Source organism: Pseudopodoces humilis, chromosome 6, assembly GCF_049639895.1.
Source record: "Pseudopodoces humilis isolate 2021_Gansu_Grassland_sample_001 chromosome 6, ASM4963989v1, whole genome shotgun sequence".
NCBI lineage: Eukaryota > Metazoa > Chordata > Aves > Passeriformes > Paridae > Pseudopodoces > Pseudopodoces humilis.
Window position 1 is genome coordinate 70813125 of NC_142205.1, and position 16155 is coordinate 70829279.

The following is a 16155-nucleotide window of genomic DNA, read 5'->3' on the forward strand; positions in this document are numbered from 1 at the left end:
GATTTTAATTGCAGTTCTGGTGGGTGGAGTGTACGGGTCTAAATTACCTTGAAAAGTGTAGCAACGCCTAATCCTCAGAATATGAGCTACTCCTTATGAGCTGCTTCTCCATCCCACACACCAACCTCTCCCTGGACAAATTCCTGAACACCTTACTCAACACAGCATTCCATTTACTTCCTGGGGATTTCAGCAGGAGATCTGCCCAAGTAAGAAGCGATGATGGATGGAGTAAGGAGATGAGGACTTGGCCAGCTCAGTGAGGGAGCCCAAGGCAAGTGACAGAAATGCTGGCTGCTAAGCTAATAAATATCTGTTTGTCACTCAAAATATTTTTAGCATCTGCCAGTCTGGCAGAGATGAGCTTGGAAAAGGATGAGGGCTGCAACCATGACAAGGAACATGAGTTCTCAGCCCCTCTCACCTGGTCCTATGCCTCAGTACATCCCCACTGTTCTCACAAACCCCCACCAAGGGGCAAGTGGGGTTCCTGACTCCCCTCGCCCCCATCAGGGAGCCATTTTAGCAGCATTAGGAGCCATCTGCCATCCTTCTGCTGAGGAGATACCACGAGCAACTTTTCTGTACACAGCCCTGGGTGTGGGACCTCTTCCATGTGCCCTGCCAGCAGGAAAATTCTTCCCCTGATGATCCTGAGTCTAGACTCAAATCGTTCCTTGGGCTCAAAGCAAGATCCGAGGCTGGGTCTTGGGATGTTCTCTGCATGCGCTGCAGGGCTGGATTAGCACTGAGTCTGTGGGAATCTCACCTGGATGAGGTCAGGGCTTCCCCAGTGATGCTGCCCTCCAGTACTACTGACGTGAAGCACTCCCAGGAAGAGTCGAGAGAAAATCCACTACAGCTTAGCATATGGCTTTGACTTCCAGGGAGAAGTCTCAGATCCTCCTGGGTTTCCAGGAACACGAAGGTGCTGCTCTGTAGTTGCAAAACCTTTCACAGCTTGTGGGAAACCCAGAAAACCCCACTTAGCCTAAATGCCTATCAGTTTTCAATGTCTCACTTCAGACACTTCTTAAAAATCCACCCAAAACACTCTGAAACAGCATGAGCTGCATTTCCTTGGAGCCCCCAAGCACATTAAGGAAGCAGAGAAAAGAGGAGCACCCACAGCACTTCCAAGTGGCAGTCTGACCTGAGGCCTTCACAGCAGTTATAGGTTAACAAGACATCCAAAAACTCTTCTTCCCCAGTGGAACAGCAGCACCCTCTCAAAGGAAGGCACACCTTCGCCAGTGACATGCAGTGATTTGGAGTCACAGGCTGGAAATCTCTGCACACCAACAGGAAAAAGGGCAGCAATACATATCCCCACTGCCAGCCTCTCCTCATACACAGCACACGCTGTGACCATCCTCATTACCAACACCCCTCCCAAAACAGAGCCAGTCCCAAACACACATTGAGTCACAAGTGCCAAACTCATTTGGAGAGAAAGCAGCAAACCCAAATCCTATTAAGCAGCCATCAGTGTCAATATTTATTTCTCATGAATCAGGGACGAGTGGCCTAATAAACAGTGTCAGGCTGAGCCTGGTGAGATGGAAGAGGAAGGGAAGAGACAGGCTTGGGGAAAGGACATGACATTAATCAGTATCACCCCTGCAAACCTTTGTCAGAAACAAGGCAGTAAACTCAGCAGCCACTTAGAAACTAAGCTCCCTTCTTCCTTCAGCAGCCCTCAGTTTCCAGCCTGGAAGTTTGGCATCCTTCACAACAGAGCCACTGGGCCCCATAAAACCTTTCCCTTTCAATCCACCTCTCAACACACACCTCTCTCTGGCCTGGCTTAACCAGTCCCTCCCCAACACAGAGCAGATCCAAGGTCTGGCCTGCAGGGAATTAAACACTCTAGCCAGTGCAGAGTGAGTGGGCTCCCAGGCAAACAATGTCTGCACAGGAACACAAACAAATCAAACCATGATTTCACACAAAGGCAAACTCCTTGGCTGCAAGAGTCACTTCAAATACCCCAGCTTCTCCTTCTCCCTGCAGATCATTCCTGCCCCTGGGGGGTGGTATATGCCATTTACTTCTCCCTAACCTGGATGGAAAACAGAGTCTTGGACAAACACAAAGGCTTGATACTTCCCGCAGGGCTGTAGCTGAGTTTTAGAGCTATGCCTTACTTATTTACTCCCATCTACCCAGGGAAATTTCAGCTGCCAAAGCACGATGAGGATGCAGCCATGGTGCAGGGGGGCTCTGTCCCCACTATAACTGTACTGGCCAGCAGTTATCATCACGTAATTTGCTTAAATTAGGCTGAAATGGAGTCTGTCTCCAGCCTGGAGCCTGTTTGTAAGTGCAAAGGAATCTGTGCCCTCCGCAGCACACGAGACAGGATTGGGTCTGGAGAGCACTTGGCCTGGCTATTTTTATTGTCTCCCTGAATACTTCTCTTCAACACCATTTTGAGATGCTGAAAGAATAGCAAAGATGGGATTTTTTTTTTTTTTTATTTTTATTTTTTAAATAACAGGCTGATAATCCATAGGAACCGTGTCCTTTTAACTTTTGGATGTTTCTCAAATCTCTGCCCTCGTTGCCAGGCTGCTGAAGGCATTTTGAAGGCACAACATGGTGAAATCTAATCAGGGTGAAGTGGGCTGGTTTTATTTCCATCAAAATTCCTCTTTCAAAGGCATAAGTTTACCCTTCTGATCCCAGCCTCTAGAACTGAGCCAATACAGCAGTTACTGCTACATCAAAAACCCACCCAATCCCCTTCCCTCACAGACAAGTGATGACTGAAATTCCTCATGCTTCTTTAAACCCAAGGACATTGCCACTAATTCGAGGCCTGGTGCAGCTCAGATGTAAAGGATTAGGCAAGTGGCTTCATCTGAACAGAGGCAAGCACGCAGCAACGCAGCACATCAAGGGTAGCTGAGCTTTTCATTCCAGTTAAACTTGGGAACAACCTCCTAAATCATGGTTTCAAACACACAGGTTATCTTTTCCCCTGACCTGAGCACCTGAGCAGTGTGCACCTTGGGATACTGAGTAGTGTAGCTACAGCCTGACCCTGCTGACCACGAGCCCTTCTCTACTCCCACACCCATTAAAGTCCAGCAGCTTGCCAGCGCCAGCCACAGTCACTCTGGGCCTAAACAAATGTTAGCCAAGTGGGAATCACACAGGGCATTATAAAACACCCTCTTTGATGTCATATCCTCCTGAGCTATTTACTTACAATCCTGCTGGGGTGCAGAAGCCCAGGGATGGGACGGACCAGGCCCCACCGTGCCAGCTGCTCTGCAAACACCAAGTGAAGGATGCTTGCTCACCCAGAGGGCTGACCATTAAAGCAGGGTCCACCCTAACTAAACAAATGCAGGAAGGATGTTTTCCTCATCACTGCTCTTCCCTCAGCAGCCTTCCCAAGTCCATCTGCATCCTCCTGCTAGAGCACAGCTTTTCTCCCACTGCTGCCAAGAGCTAGGATAGAGGGAGAAGGGCTCTGAATCACCCTGCTTTTATTCTCATAAAAACTCTACTCAGGCCTATTGAACACAGGGGCATTTGTGGAGGCCCCTGGCTGCTGCAGGACCACAGCTTGCCCGTCTCGCAGGGGCAGGGCTCCCACGTGCCAGGGCAGCAGCCCTCTCCGCAGAGCAATGCCAAGCAGGCTGCAGCTGGCCTTGTGTGTTGTTACTGCCTTTAGAGCAACGCTTTGTGGTTAAACTTCTGGCCTGCTGACCTCTGGAAGATAAGCCTCTGCGATTATTAAATGAACTTTCCCTTAAAATTTACAGTAATCCTGATTTCAGTCGAACTGAACTTCCCTCTCCGATTAAAGAAGGTGCCAAGCACCATTTAATGTGGGCCAACAAGCTCTCAATCCTCTAAATCCCCATATTATGGACGTGCAGAGCACCCCTCCCTCTCCCAGTTGCAGGTTGGCCTGGACTTCACCTCTCTTAGTCGAAGGAGTTTTAGGGCATTGATTTTTCCCCACTCTTGTTTCTACTTGTGTCGAGGAAAATCTGGACAAGGACCTTGCAGGACTAGAGTCAGGCTGAGCAAACACAGTGAGCTGCTGAGATTCACCCCTCTGCTGACTGGGCTAAAGAAGGCTCAGAGGTTGGGATGAGGAGTGAATGTGTTTCAATGGGTGCTGCTGGTGGCACCTAACCCCAACTAAATTTAAGGCTGTGTTTTTTAGGCAGCAGAACAGACAGAGATCAGAGTTCAAAAGGCATTACAGCAGGGAATGAGAAAAGCAGACCTCTGGAGCTTGGGGGCAGAAGGAGTAGGGGAGAAAGTTGGAGTGAAGGCAAATGAGGTCCGTGGGTCACATTCCTCCCAAACTGACAAAGAAAAATGCTGGCTAATAGTGTTACATTTGAATATAATTTTTTTTCCTTAGCCATTTTAAGGAGTCTGCAGGTCATTCCAACCAGGTGACAAAACTTCTCAGCTTCTGCCCCAGTATCTCACTGCGAGGTGCCTGCCAGCAGAACTCCCTGCAGGAACACTACACTGCTTACTAATACACGGAACACAGCGAGAGCCAAACTAAACCTCCCGCTGCTCTGATGCCCGGCAACTGTCTCCAGAGAAAGAGCAGGAAAGGGACCCTCGAGCCCTGCAGCTCTTGCCTAGATGCAGCTGGACAGTGGGTGATGCAGTCCCTCCCGGACGTGTCCGTGCAATCACAGCACAATGACAGCGTTTAACACCCACCCGGAGTTAAATTAATTACCCCTCCGAGTAATGAGTTTCACATACGGACAGGGGGAACAGCGGCACGCCGAGGTCTCATCCTACACCACTTCCCTCCCTGACTGCTTCTTCCCAGCATCTAGAGGCCCCGAAAACACCGAACAAGAAAGCAGCACTTGGAAGGGGAGGGAGCGGGCGCCCCTCTCCCGGAGACCCTGCCGGTGTCGGCGGGGCTGCGGGGCCGCCGCCTTCTGTTTTGGAGAAGGAGCGCGCCTGCTCCGCACCCTCACGCCGGGTCTGGTCCACCCCACAGCCTCCAGGACCGCGCTCCCCGTACATCCCTGCTCCCCGTGCATCCCTGCTCTCCCGCATTTCTGCTCCCCGCGCATCCCTGCTCCCCGTGCATCCCTGCTCCCCGCGCATCCCTGCTCCCCGTGCATCCCTGCTCCCCGCGCATCCCTGCTCTCCCGCTTTTCTGCTCCCCGCGCATCCCTGCTCCCCGCGCATCCCTGCTCCCCGCGCATTCCTGCTCCCCGTGCATCCCTGCTCCCCGCGCATCCCTGCTCTCCCGCATCCCTGCTCCCCGTGCATCCCTGCTCCCCGCGCATCCCTGCTCCCCGTGCATCCCTGCTCCCCGCGCATCCCTGCTCTCCCGCATCCCTGCTCCCCGCGCATCCCTGCTCCCCGTGCATCCCTGCTCCCCGCGCATTCCTGCTCCCCGCGCATCCCTGCTCCCCGTGCATCCCTGCTCCCCGCGCATCCCTGCTCCCCGCGCATCCCTGCTCTCCCGCATTCCTGCTCCCCGTGCATCCCTGCTCCCCGCGCATCCCTGCTCCCCGCGCACCCCTCGCTCCCGCACACGCCCGTTCTCCGCGCACTCCCGCTCCCCGCACACCTCCCCGTTGCCCGCGCCTTCCCCGCTCCCGCAGCGGCCGCACCGCACTCACCGTGCCCCGGACGGCTCCGCGCTCGCAGCCCCGCCGGGCGGGGGCGCCGGAGCCCGGCGGCGCCTCCGGCCGCCCCCGGCAGGTGCCGCGGCGGGCAGCCCGCCCCCAGCACCGCCCCGCCCCGGGGGAGCTCCCCCGGCACGGCCGCCGCAGCCCGGAGCCCCCTGCAAGCTCCCCTATCCCGCCGCAGCCCGGAGCCCCCTGCAAGCTCCCCTATCCCGCCGCAGCCCGGAGCCCCCTGCAAGCTCCCCTATCCCGCCGCAGCCCGGCCACCACCGCAGCTCCATCTCCGCCTGAGCTGCCGGCCGGGCGCGGAGCTCAGAGGACTTCACTCCCTCCGAAACCCTGCCGTTCTTCCCCTGTCCCCGTGGGCCACCCATCGCACCTTCCCAAAAGTCAGAGGCCATTGCGGGTGCTTCCGACTGCCCGCTGATGCCGCTGAGGTGCTGCCTGGGGAGCGAGTGTCACGGCCAGCCACCTTACTGCTGTGGTGGCTTTCACGGCATCTGCTGTCACCTGCTGGGGTCGTTTCATACAGGACATTTAACCAGCAAATGAGCTATATTAAATTAATTTTAAAACTACATGCAGCTGTACTGCTGTGTCTCACAAAGGAAGACGACAGGCAGAGACAAGATAAATAAACCCTTTCCATTTCTCGTATTGTTGTGAAAAACTATAAAACCCTTTGCAATGATTTGTGTTACACACGGGAAGGAGTTCGAGTTCCAAGTAAGAATTTGCTCTTATAATGCCCTGCTTTCGACTGGCACAAAACAAGCATGGTGCCAGGCTGGTTTGTGCCTAGGAATTCAAGTGCCCACACCTGGTGGTGTGGAAGTCTGCCTGGCTGAAGACTTCATTTCATGCAGGATTTAATTTGCCCTTTGCCAGTGGGGACAGATTTTGCAGGTGAAATGAAATCGGTTTCTGCTTTCCCACCCTGCCGCTTGCCATCCTCCTTGCTGCCCTTTTGATGCCAAACACCTGCCTCTCCCTTCCTGTTCTGTACCCTCCTTTAAGACTCCTGGTTTCTCCTCTGTTTCCTCAAAAGGGGTGGCTCCATGTTCACCCGTTTTTTGGATTTGGATACAGCGCCTGCTCCTTTAACAAGCCCTGAACTCAAGCTCCTCTGCAGGCTGCTGGCAGCACCAGAGAGCCACGCAGAATGAAGATGGCAAGTGGGGGAACGTGAAGGAAAGAAAATACCTTTTGAACCCAAAGAGGTGGCTGAAGGAGACGCTGGAAAAGTTGCTCTTCACAACGTCAGTATCCAGCCCGTAATGGATCTTTTATCCAGGAATGTTCAAACATCACCCCAAAGTACCCATATTTTATACAGAAAGTGACTGATATTTTATAGAGCGAGGGAAAGGGATGGGATCTTAATCTGAGCAGGAAAGAATCACCACTCCCAACACAAGAGGCACTGGCCTCCCTGAAGCCATTTGTTCACTCACTGTTAAGCTATCACAACATGTTACATAGATAATTTTCCTTCTCTTTATACATAACTTATTTGACTTAGCTTAAAATGGTTCCTGTTGGTCTCATGTGAACTAAAAAACTGAATGGGTGCATCTGTATAGGGTGAAATTATGCTCAGCCAGTGCTACTTTTCATGTTGATGTCTCTCTCCCTACCTGCACACACATGATCAGTAGCCTGAAATGTTTAATACTTCATCAGCTGCAGAAATCCTAGTGATAAACCAGCTTGGGAGATGCAGAAAAAACACCTGAGCTGGGGTTACAAAGGTAGTGAGCATTACTTGGGAGTCCTAATGATGAAATGCATCATGAGGTGCCACTTCTCTCAGCAGATTAAGGGCCATTTCCTGTATTTTTTTTCACTTGTGCTTCCTAGGGAGAATATTTTGTCTGTGTAAAACCTGGGGTGCTGTTCACACATCTGTCTTGCCATGGCTTGGAGCTCTCACAGCTGGATTTCCACCGGGAGAACAACAGACCCCTCCCATGCCCGTGCCTAAGGGGATGTGTCATCAGGATGGGTTAATAATTTCAACAGCTCTAGATCACTGTCTTGTGACACAAAAGGGCAGGTTTGGGAAGCAGCATTCAACAGCCTGGTAATAAGGATGACTCAGGTGGTGCCTGCCTTCCTTTCCTGTCCCTTTTCATGGCCTGATCCAAGCTCAGCACAGCCATCACCCAGCCCAAGAGCTGATGTCTGTGGCCACCAGCCAGGGTGACCCTGCTGCCAGCAGAGCTCCTCAGTGCACGTGTCACCCATTGCAGGTGTGGCTTTTGCTATCACCTCTCCCAAAGACATGATTTCTCCCCTCTCTGACTGGAAAGCCACATGGAACACTGTATATTCCCACACCAGCATGTACAGTGTATGTCGCCTGCTCGGGATTGTTCCATTAGGAGCCAGAAGGATGCACGATAATCTGCCCCATGAAATGATTCCAGATGGTTTTATTGATATTTTAAACACTTTGAGTGTACTTTGCATCTTGGCTAACCATTTGGCAAGATACTGAGTGGCAAACAGGATCACAGACATTACCAGGCAATGAAACAAAGTCCAGGTTTAACCATAAAAACCCATGAACACTTGTCCTTCTGCGATAAAAACAACAACAAAAACGTTTACCACCTGTAGCCTAAACCTGAGGCTCCCCACAACCTTGGACTATTTACTGAAGCATGACAGCACTTACCATAGCACAGGGACTCCTCACCCTGAGGCAGAAGACAGGCAGCTAATCCAAGTGGGAATTCATTGGGAGGGATCACAACAAGCACATACTGCTGACAAAACGAAACCTTGTGCACAACTTCCATCCTTGCTGCCCTGGAGCAGTGAGCACAGCCTCCCTTCCAGACTGATCCCTTCCAGACGGACTGGGTGTTCCTCCAAACACCCACACCAAGCTGAGGTGCTGCAGGGAGCTCTGGCTGATGGCAGCCACCTCTCAGGGGTGCTCAGTGTCACCTCGTGCCAGCGTCCTGGCTGGAATGCCTCACTGGCCCTACACAGCCAAACCCATCCCAGTCACACCTTGACCTTTGTGCAACTCCCTCCTGATCCTGCTTCCATGGAAAAGTGTTTGTTCCCTGGTCAGGTGGAGCAGCCTGGATGGTGTGTCCTGTATGTACAGCTCTGTTCCCACTGAGCTACCTCCAGAACTTCTTCCAGCAGGACTGGCCTGCATGCCCTTCAGTGCTTATTCTGGAAAGAAAAGCCCTTCCATACAAAAAAAAAAAAGACTCTGTAACTAAGCAGGATTTCTCCACAGGGTGACTCTTGTGACACCAGTATCAAATATCATGTCCTGCAAGGGCTAGCAACCAGGGGGAGGACTCAGAGGGCTGTTTTTAATGTTTTTTTGCAGGGCTTTCTTACTTAGTGCTTGCTTCCGATGGCAGTTTAATCCAAAATAAGCATGAGAGCCATATAACCTCCCTCAACAATCATGGGCCTTTGTAAGATTTCCTCTGTCCTGCTGGTGATCTTACTGCTTTGAAAACGACTGTCCTTGGACTTAGAGAAAACCTGAAGAAATCAGAGCTGGACCCTGCAGTGCCCAGATGGATTCCTGACTTGTGTCTCCCAGTTGCACTGCAAGCAGAATTATGGCAGAGACAGACGTGAGCTGGTGTCTGGAAGGTCCAGTGAAGCCCTTGCCCATCTCCCTGCCCTCTCTCACCTAGCTCAAAAGCATGCAGGTAGTTTCCCTTCAGCTGCCACGTCACAGCGAACAGGCAGCGTACACACTGCTGCCATCAGCTCCAGAGCCTGCCAGCTGGGCTGGAGCAGGTACAGAGAGCCTGAAAACTCCGTGTACACACCACTGTGATAGGAATTGCCTTTGTTTGCCTTTGGGAGTAGATGAAGATGCCCTATGGCCACGCAGACCCACATCCCATCCCTTCCCAGAGATGACAGGAATACCTCTGCTGTGGGGAACCAATGGACTCAGGCATTCATCCAGGAGTCCTTTGTCTTTTGCCTTTTTCTAGTCACCACAAAACCCCCTCCGGCTGCTGTTCTCCACCTGCCCGGCTCTCTGGCAGCTGGATGCCTGGTACAGCCATGCCCAGCATGGGATAACCAAGGAAGCTTCCCTTTTCCTGTTTAAATAAAGCTATGAGGAGGAGGAGCACCTCATGCCCACGTCCATGGCTCTGGAAGAGTGGGCCTAATCCCTGTGCTCCCACCCCATCCCACATTTCCCTGTTTTCTCAGGCTCTTGTTTCTGGCAGCATGAGCTGCTCACAGAGATGGAGAAAAGCACTTGAAGGATGAAAAGACAATGTGAAACAGCCCCAAAAGCACTCTGTCCTGTGGCTGTTCCTTGTGCTCCTGGCTTGCTGGGCACTGCAGATGCCAGGCTGCAGCACAGTAGGGCCCATCCTGCATTTGCTCAGGCAGCTGGTGTGAAATGTGAGACCCTCGTCGAGTCTGCTGGGGGAGGAAGGGAAGGCGTGGGATGGACAGAGGAAATTGGGTTTTGAGATAAAGCATGGGCTGCATTGAGGAGGGATGGTTTCCTTTGAGGAGTGTTTGCAGTGCTGTCCCACCCACAGACCATGAAGAGTGAGAGCACAGAGGGGCTGGAGCCAGGGCCATCAATCAGGGTGGAACAGAACTCCCAGGGAGGCTCCGGTTTTCCAAAACGTGCCCAGTCGCCTTTTGGTTTGGAAAACATGAACCATGAGTTGTTCAGAACCAGGACTCTTTGAATCCAATCCAGAGAAACTCCCTGTCTTGGCTCATCTCCAAGTCAAATTAACTCCTGGAAGGTGAGGAGGTGTTCAGATAAATATCAAATCGCGCTCTAATGGGTCAAGGCCATTTTTCCCAGTGAACAAAAAGGATTTTTACTGGATCTCTCTTACACTGTGTATCTCACACTGAACTTAAGATAGCTGTGAAAAAAAACTAAGATGTGAAAAAGTCCAAATCCTGCAGAAATGAATAAAACCTGTTATTAAATTTCCTCATGAAGACTTCACCCAAACAAACCCAATGAAAAATCAGTTTAAGACCAAACTAAGTCTGGATGCAAGAGGTTTCTACAGAAGTTCACTGTTATGAGGAAATGCTAAGGGGAAATTGGAAAGAAATCACATATTCACATGTGCCAGCTCAGGGAAGTTAATTCCTAGTGTTTTTATTCAACTACCCTGTGCTCTACACTGAAACTCTCTACACTAAGTCTTCCCTTGGTTCTTGGTACTGCAGTCACTGTGAGCACCCTTCTGTGCATGGAGATATACCCAGGAGAGAAATACATCATAATTTTAGCTTAAAGAGGAAATAGGAGAAGGCTCCTTAAACATTCCAAGGATAGGAAAAGTGCAGAAAATAGATGTGAGCCTGCTTTTCCTCCAGCATCCCAGAGAGGTGAAAGGAAGGCAGAGAGAACGCCAGTTTTCTCTGGCAGTGAAAAAAAGCCCTCTTTCCTTCTGAGCTACTGACAAAAAGATTTAGGGAAAAGAAGAGGAAAAAAGGACATTTGTACAGTGAAGAAAAAAGGGAGAAGGCTTTGAAGACCTAATTAACAGACCGTCCCAAGTCACTTCAGTTCAGCTGCATCACAAAAGTCTGACAGAGATCCATGGGACCACAACAACTTGCCCAACTGTAAACAAAACCAGTCACTCCAAAAACCCACCCTCCTCGAAATCCAGGGGGCTGGGAAGGGGAGGAGGCTTCAGCTGAGGGCCTGTTTTCCTGCTCACTAATAAATTTAGTTTACAGAACCTTTTGTGAGTCCTTTTTAAGGTTGTTTGTTGATTAAAGCGGCAAACAACAAACTTAGCCTTAATTTATGCTTCTTTTAACATTTCAGTCTTGGGGGGGTGCTTTTTATAGGAGTTAATGAGGCAGAATAGGTTCTTTAAGGGGAAGATATTTTCTCACCAAATTAAAACCTGTATTGAAAATAAAATAATGAGATGAAGGTGGCTTTTCTTTCAGAAGTAAATAAATCTTGGAGTAGGAAACTTCTCACGCACTTGGAACTGTCCTTATCGGAGAGATCTGAGAACAGCAGGTTCACAAGATGTTCTCACTCTCCCTTTTTTTAATTTATTTTGCCTTCTTCCTTTCATGTAAACAGTAATAAAGCATTACTTGCTCTAAATGTGCAAACAATTCCAGCGTGTGAGAGCAAGGAAACACTGGCTCTCCTTCGCCACAGGAGAGCCACGAAAGCCCAAGGCAGGGACTTGGTGGCACCAAAACCCAGGCAGGGCAGAGAAATGGGCCACATCATGCCACCTCAGACACCTGGGCATGTCTTAGAGTACCTCCCAGCAAGATCCCAGGTCAGGCTGAATTTTCCAGATTAAAGCTTGCCACAAATCTACTGCATTTTGGCAACCTGGTGTAGCAGCACAAGGAAAATGGAGTAGCAGAGTGGGCAGTGCTGGGAGCCACTGTGACACCAGCCATCAGCCCCAGTCATTAACTGGGGACAAACAGGCACAACAAGTGATACAGCAGAGCATCTAGCCTGGTTCCTCTCGGAAATGGGGAAGAAAGCCTCCCTTTCATGGCAGCTCCAAGCACACTCGAGGAGATAACCCTGTTTGTCTTCGCCGGAAAGGGTGACTGAACGCTGGCCTCGTGGCCACAAACTGGTCGGTGCAGTCTGCACTCTGGGGGGACTCTGGTTTTCAGTGAAATGTCAGTATTTGCTCTGGAAAGAAGCCCACCTTTCTGGCTTATTCCTTACCAAAAGGAATTCGGATGTTTGTGGTGTTTGCTGAATTATCCCCACCGTACGGGTAAGATCAGGACTAAGCCTGCTCTGGAGTGCATAGACACTGTTTTCCCTCCCATCTTTGGGAATGTGCAGACAAGGCAGCCACGAGCAGTCTGTAACTTCCCCCAGGATGCTGGGAGCTTTGCAGGGAGGCTGTGCTTACCCTCCTGCTGCTGGCAGGCTGACCAGGGGTAGCTAAATCCAGTGCACCTGTGGGAAGCCGTGGCAAAGCCAGTGCAATCGAGCAACAGCTCACCTCAAATTTCAAAGCAGCTTGTAAGACTCAGCAGCATCACAGGAGGGTATGAATGGGGCTGTTTTCATATCTCCCATACAAATGTCTGTTAGCACAGCTAATGTTATCCGTTGTTATCCGCAAACAGCGGGATTTTATCCGCCGGCCTCCCTCTCTGATCGTGGAAAACGTATACACGGGATAGTCAAAGGAACTTGAGCCGACAGCCAGCCACTCCCCGTGAAACCACATACTGCAGGAATGAGAAAAGGAGCTCAACAGGCACCAAAAAGCCAACACCCAGGGGAATTCCACCGTTTGGGAAGATCAGGCCCTGCAAACCCAAGTGCTGTGTGGAGCTAACCTGCAAAGCAGCTGCGAGAGAAAGAGAGAGAGAGATCAGCCAAAGGATGACAAAGATAAATTTTAAAAAAATAAATGATGTGCTCTTCTCTCAGTCCATGAAAGCACAGCAACAGTGCCCTGGCATTAGCTGCAGACAGGCAGCCACCGAGAGGCATGAAAGCACTTCACAGGGAGGAGGGAAAGCAAAGAATGCATCAACAAATCTCCACAGAGGAGTCCCCAAAGGCAGGCAGGGAGAAGAGAGGGTCTCCAAAGGGAGACTTCTGGCTGGACTGAGGTGTCAGTGTTTGAAATATCAAGAAGAATAATTTTCAAGCTGTTAGCCAGCCAAAGGCAAGCAATGGGATATGAAGATAAAGCAGAGAGACTCGAAGGGCTAAAATCACATAAATGGGATGAAAGCATTTCCAGCATGTTGGAGTCTGGAGGGATAGGAGGCAAAGCTTCTTCATGAACTTCCCCTCTGCTGTGCTGTGCACATATCCACAAAGGGCAGTCTGAAATTCCCCAGTACACTGAGCATCAGCTGAGCTGATCACTGAGCATCACTGAGCCTTCATGGGCTCTCCCTTGGAAATGAAAATCTAAATAAAGGGAAAATCCCTCATGTGCTGTGGACATGATGCCTGCTCCAAAGCTGCTGACTGGAATGGAAAAGCTTTTGCTGAGCACCTGTAGCTGCCCTCAGTTATGCCTGCTCTGCACAGCACTTACAATTTCATTTCTAATTAAGAGCCATGAACCAGGCTCTGAACCAGACTGTGTCATCACTTTTCCCTCTGTCTCTGGTGGTGCTGGAAGGGAAAATCCCTGTGCTGCCTGTGCAAGTCCCAGGTGTCCCAGTCACAAGGATGAGCTGCACCTGGCTGCAGACACAACCCCAAGAGCTGTCCTGGGCTGTGGGGCAACAAAATTGGGCCAATGGGCTCGGAGTTCAATCCTCCTTCTCACAGGGACTCCCTGCCAGGTCAAGGTGCTGCACCTTGGACTGGGATTGTAACTACAGCTGGTCAAAAATTTACTGCAGACTGGTTCTGTTCAATGAAATACCTGCGAGAAACGTCTACTGATTCACTCCACGGTTAAAAATAAATTGAACTGTTTTCAGGTTTTTTGGAATGGAATAAGAATCCTCCAGTTCAGCCTCTCACATGAATGATTTGTTTTGTTTTGTTTATTTCTTTTTTTTTTTTCCTATTCTCTATTTCAGACTTTCATTCACTGGGTTTTTTTACAGCCCTCTGGCTGTCAGTTCCTCCCCCACAACCTCTACTAATTTTCTTCTTTTACTAAGCCCTCTGGTCTTCAAGAAAGGATGCAATTTTAAAATAGAACAGACTTTCATTGCAGCAATATACATTTTAGGAAATGATCATGAGTGAATAAGCTGAAGCAAATTTGCTCTAACTTTTCCTTACCTGTGTTGGGAGCTATGCTAACAATTATTCAGATAATTCAGCATTTTATAATCTCTCAGACCTCCATCCAGCCCTCCATCTGGAGCAAATACATGGCCTGTGTAAAAGGCTTTGGATTCACCTAATAAGCCAATGGATGTCACTGTTGCTCTGCACAAACCAAAATGGGAAAGCAAAGGAAGATAATTAAACCAAAATAAAGCGACAGGAGAGACTTCTCTGACCCGGTCTGTGCTGGTCACATTGGGCAGTTCCTTCAGGGGCTCCCTAAATGCAAGTCCAAGCTATGCCAGTGTAACTACAGAGATAAGGTCAGGCTAACAGCTGGTTGTGAAAAAGGAGGCCTTCAGGAAGGGTCCTAAAAAAGAACCTCACAGTTCCTGCTGTTTAACCCCTTCAGCTGCAGCCTCCCCTGAAAGCTCAGGAGCAAGAGGCATTTGTTGATGAGTTTCCTGGGAAGGACCCACCCTTTTGCAGCAGGATGCTCCGGGCTGGGACAAAGTAGGTCACCAAGAGCCTCTTCAGCCCTGGCCAGAGCTGCAGCTGCCGCTTTTCTAGGTCAGTGCTCACTCCTGCTTTAATGGGTTGATAAAGGTTTAAGAAACAAGTGGAGGCTTTGGTTGCATTCCTGTGTGCCAGGAGGCAGCTCAACATCTCACGAGAGCTGCCGTCACTTGAAAATCACTGCTGCAATGAAGGGTGGTTTACACTGAATTACTGACAGAGCTCAGGGAAACCAGGAGAAAGGGGCAGGGTCACCAGAGCACAGAAAATATGGCCCCAAAGTAGAGATAAAAGTTTTGAATGCTGTGAGGGAAAATGAAGAAAAATGCTTCAAAAGTATGAAGGGTGTGAAGTTTCTGATCCTGGTCTAGTTGTGTCTAACTGTCCTCAGTCAGAGCTGTCCCTCATGTACGTGGAGTCTGCCTCTGTGATAAGAGCTCAAGGCAATTTGTTTCCTGAAAGGAAGAATATTATTTGATCAATTGGGAAAGAAAATGCCTGAAGCTGGTCCAAACTTAATATATTTGGATCTAAAATACACTTGGGATAAGTGTAGCTATTCCAAAGTGCTGGTAAGAAGAATAATTCCATTTCTTGCACATGCTGTTTAACAAGCAGGAGCTGTGCAAACCAATAAAACCAAAAAAGGAACATCAGATGCCGATCATTTAGCACCACAACCACTGGACCACACCGCTCCCGCCAAGCGAGGAACTCGGTCTGAGGCATTGTCAAGATGCTGATGAAAGGAATTCATTTGTTATCCTATGAGATCCCTTAGGAAGATCCCCTGTCTCAGAACAGGCTGAGCTCGTTGAAGTCTCTCCCAAAACCCAGAAGCCTGTGTGTGCCTAATTGCAGCACGCAGGAAGGAGCCTGTGGTGAAGCACAGCTGTAGTTACTGGCTGTGCCTGCTCCGAGGACACGGGGCTGTTCCACACAGCCACGACTCCGTCTGCTCTTCCCTGTCATTAGTCCTCAAAGAGACACCTCACCAACGCCTTCCTGCAGTGAAAGCTGCACCTGCCACATGGGTAAAGGCACACTTCAACTAACCTTGCTTTTTTTAACTTTCAAAACCTGCAAACTAAATATTTAGCTGCCTGAATTCCCTTTTACAGTTGGATAAAGTTTTGCTTCCCCTGTAGGAATAAAGTCACTATTTGCAAGTCAGCTGGTCTCATGCCTGCTTACATGCAGCAGCTCCGTCCATGTTTACTAGAAGTTTTGCAAAAGTACTTTTGGAACCGGCCATCT

The 16155-nt window shown here is 50.0% G+C and overlaps 1 protein-coding gene across 5 annotated transcripts in view; it reads right to left on the reverse strand.

Moving 5' to 3' along the window:
- The window catches only part of SHROOM3 (shroom family member 3), a 110924-nt gene that overhangs the window by 34174 nt on the left and 60595 nt on the right, over positions 1-16155 (reverse strand). For 2 of the 5 annotated variants that reach the window (XM_088056134.1, XM_088056133.1), the window contains exon 1: positions 8320-8447. The exons of 2 other annotated variants lie outside the window; for them this stretch is intronic. The gene's annotated coding sequence lies outside the window, so the exon portion shown is untranslated. Of the gene's footprint in view, positions 1-5633; positions 5664-8319; positions 8448-16155 lie in introns of those variants that run through there. One more of the 5 variants, XM_088056137.1, reaches the window with a different exon arrangement.